The sequence below is a fragment of the Orycteropus afer genome, unplaced genomic scaffold, assembly GCF_000298275.1.
Source record: "Orycteropus afer afer isolate SDZICR_OR568_19922 unplaced genomic scaffold, OryAfe1.0 scaffold00220, whole genome shotgun sequence".
In the NCBI taxonomy this organism is placed as follows: domain Eukaryota; kingdom Metazoa; phylum Chordata; class Mammalia; order Tubulidentata; family Orycteropodidae; genus Orycteropus; species Orycteropus afer.
The window spans coordinates 1,400,558-1,404,879 of NW_006921807.1; positions in this window are offsets into that span (position 1 = coordinate 1,400,558).

Here is a 4,322-nt window from a genome sequence, read left to right on the forward strand (position 1 = left end):
CAAAACCAGTCCATTTCAGCTCACTAATGCTGAGGATATCAATCTTTATGCATTCCATTTCATTTTTGACAACTTCCAATTCCAAATTTCCTAGATTCATACTTTGTACATTCCATGTTCAAATGATTAATGGATATCTGCAGCTGTTTCTCCTCAATATGAGTAGTGCCACATCAACAAATGGAGGTCTTGAAAGCTTTACCTTATCCATAGGACTAAGGCTGGGTTTACTCAGATGATACAGCTCTTTCCCAGTCCTATTTTGAGAGCCTTCTAACCTAACCAGACTATTCACAAAGTTGCACGGTAATGTATCAAACATTGTTTCTTTGCTATTCATAAGGTTTTTCCTGGCCAATTCTTTGACAAGTGGATGGCCTCTTCCTTCTTCCTAGTCTGTCTCAGTCTGTAAGCTGGGCTGATACCTGTGTACCATGTGCATCCTGCTGGGTTTGAAACACCAGTAGCTCAGCCTCAAAACTTACAACACATAACCACAGTAGGACAAGCCAACAGACAAGTTTGTCTACCTGTTGGAAACCTCTCCTACCACCCTTACCTGGGTCCTTGTGGCTGACTGCTCTCTGTCCTGGTTCCTGGGTCTTTTAATTCCCTTTCTCCTGCTCTCCTGCCATGCTGCTTTGGGTGTGCCTGAGTTCTATCTCTTCACGTGGATCCCTGAGGCTGACTGCTCCTCTGTCTGAGTTCCTAGCTTTTAATCCCCTTTCTCCCTCTCACTTGTCCTGTTGCTTTTGGTATGCCTGGGTTCTCTCTCCTCACCTGGACCCCTGTGGCTGACTGCTTCTCTGTCCTGGTTCCTGGGCCTTTTAATCCCCTTTCTCCTGCTCTCCCACCCTGCTGCTTTGAGTGTGACTGGCTTCCCTCTCCTCATCTGGATCCCTGCAGCTGACTGCTCCTCTGTCCGTTCTCTTGAGTATTTATTATTATACGAATAAGGGAAGGTGTTTCAAAGTCTTCATGTGTTTCGAAACAAGCATTTTAATATTTATTTTGACAATCTGAATATTGTAGTTTGACATTTTGCTTTCAAATTTTATATCTGTTATATCTTGAGGCCATGTAGAAATCTCAACATTAAAAACTATTGGAAGAAAAACTAAACTGAATGAGAAGTAAAATAAGCAGAATTGTGAGAGTATTTCAAATAAGAAAATGTTCACATTAGACATTTTTACTATGTTAAGGAAATTTAATTTTCTTTAAATATTTGAAATAGTAAAATAAATTTGTTGAAAGGTTGATGATGAGTAGAACTGTTTTTAGGGAACAAAAACTTCTAAGAGAGAATAATTTCTTCTATTAAATAAAGACTTTTTTTTAAAATGAATGTATTAAAGCTTTATTAATCAACAGTGAATGACAGAAAGAAAAACAAAATAGTGTTCCTTGTAAGTGATAAGTGCTTGTTGATGAGAGAATATACATCATAAAGATAATGACTTTTGAGGTTACCAAAATATTTCTTCATATGAATTTTATTTAGCCTTATAGAGACAAAAACGACCAGAATTACCAGTCAGATAGAATCTGGTGGAACCTTAGAGACTTTAGCCCCCAGTTACCATTTCAGACCTAGAAATGGACTCACTCCCATGGATTCACTCTTAGCCCAACAGTAAAAAGACCGACATAAAGAAAACCTATTCTAGGGCGATGCACCCACCTACTCTTGGGAGTTACACCCCCTTAGAGCAGTCAGCCATGAGACACCAAAGGGGCAACATTCACATAGAGGGAAAGCTGGACTGACAGGAATGCATAGTTAAGAAAGGCACAGGGAGGGGGTGGTCACAGGGACAGGAGGGGAGGAGAGTTTTTTATGGTTGGGGATGGTAATAGGGGCATGAAATCAAATATGTATGAACCATTGAATGTAAAGCAAATTTTCTTTGTAAATTTGCATCCAAAACACAAGAAAATTAAAAAAAAAGATAAGTGAGTCGACCGCAATAACAGTCATCCATGCACTTTCTCATGTACACTATCTCTTTTACTGTTAATTCAATTTGAAAGATTCTTTCATCCTGTTCAATTATTTGACTGAATTCATAGTCTTGGAATTTTATTTGGTGAATTTGTAAACATTACCTTAACAAAGTCAATTCTGTATTAAAAATTCACTCAGTTTCTCGGGCTATTCATAGAAGATGCAGAGTATTTTAAGTAAGTGACCATATAAATGAAACTGTCAATAAGACAGTGTTATTAAATGACACTGATTTTCTTTAAATTACAGTTACCACTATTTCATATTTTACATTTTGATATTTGTGATTTTTACCTGAAAAACTCTTCAATTCTCCTTATACATTACAAGGAATCCAATAAAAGAAAATTAGGTCTAACAATTAAAAATAATAATAATGATGCAATTGTATATGTTATATATGTCTTTAAATTGTTGCAATTAAGAATTCCTCAACAGTTTCTCAAATTTATTTATTTTACTGTCTTTGTTTTTCAAAGAAAGCTTATTGTCAGAAATCCCAGAAATTACATACTTATTTCACACTGACTAGGCTTGTAGTGGGAGCTCTGGTAGCATAGTGGCTAAGACACTTGTCTGCTAACCAGACGGCTGGTGGTTCAAACCCACCAGCCACTCCTCGGAAGGAAGGTTGGGTAATCCTACTTCCGTAGTGATACTGCCTTGGAACCCCAAGGAGGGGTCTCTATGAGTCGGGTTTGACTCGACGGCACATAACAAGAACAACAACAGGATCATAGTAGTCAGTGTTTTTATTTGTTTGTTTGGTTGTTTTTGTCCAATACTTGAAAAGTAATTGAAGAAAAAGAACAGAGAGCAGTCATTTTACATTTAGTTACCAAAAAACATGCACAAATTTAAATTAAAAAATATTTTTATTCCTCTTTGCTTTTACTTGAGTGTGTCACTAATAATAAAATAATGACGGAGAAAGTTCAGTAGGTCCCCAAATGATGGACAGATGGACAGAAAAATCTCCTGGATTCTTTATTAGCTCTCTGCTATTCTTGAACTGGTAATCAATAAAAAATGGTTTTCTTATAAAATAAATCAAATATTTCACCAGTAAAAAGTGATTATCTTTTTTCTCCCCCTATGACTGACCTTAATAACTCACAAACTCCGTAGGCACTTTGTGATGTCTATGAGTTATGAGACTTTCATAACGATGAAAGAAATATAATAATCACCCTTCACTGCAGAGATTCTGCACACTTCCTATTAAATCAGAAAAAGGCACATGATTCCTTGTGATTGCAAGATGGTTAAATAAACATGTTTGGTGTTTATCTAAACTCAGATGTATGACACCTGAGGATCATTGTTTAGAAAAGGGGTTTTGTATCTGAACAATATTAAATAAGAAAGCAGAATATTTTATTTCACATGAATTAGGAAAATAAGATTCAACATAGCCTCTTAAATTTTAAAAGGGCTCCTTAAATTATTTGTAATTGCTTATTTAAGCATGTTACCTTTCCAATGAAAAATTCAATTAGAATATTTTAATCTGTCATCATAATATTTGTATTAGAATGGGATTTAGCAATTACGTTAACATCTAATTGATATGTTTCATATGTAAAGCATCCACCCTGCTCTATAAAACCGTGGGGATTCCAACAGAATTGCTTCTCTGACAACAAGTTAGCTGCATGGACTGCATTAAGAAAAAGAGTAGATAAATTGAATCTCTCCTGAGAAATATAAATAATACATCTCTCTATACTTACTAAATGAATAAGTCTAAACAAAGAAAATAACAGGATAAGATAGTGCAGCAATACTTTATATTTTTACTGTATTAGTTCTTTAAATATACTGTTATTCTCAATTCATTTTTGAAGAAATTGTGTCCAGGCAAATTAAATAATCTAGTCAACAAAACTTAAAAGCTCATTGCCATTGAGTTGGTCCTGACTCATAGTGACCCCTCCTTGTGTTTCCAAGGTGGTATCTCTGCAGAAGTAGATTGCCCAATCTTCCTTCCAGGAAGTGGCTGCTGGGTTTGAACTACCAGCCTTCTGGTTTGCAGTCGAATGCCTTTGCACTACACCGTCAGAGCTCCCATTCAACAAAATAAAATTGTATTTAGAAAGTGAAAGACTGAGGCTATTTATTTTTATTATTTTAATTTTAAAATTGAGAAATAACAAATTTGACACTTTTATTGTATAGTAGATTCATGTAACCATCACCACAAACAGGATACAGAGCAATTCTCTCACCCCTCAAAATTTTTTTTGTTGTCTCTTTGAAATTTCACTCCCTCCCAAACCTCTAACCTGTGGAAAATATTGATTATTCTTTGTCT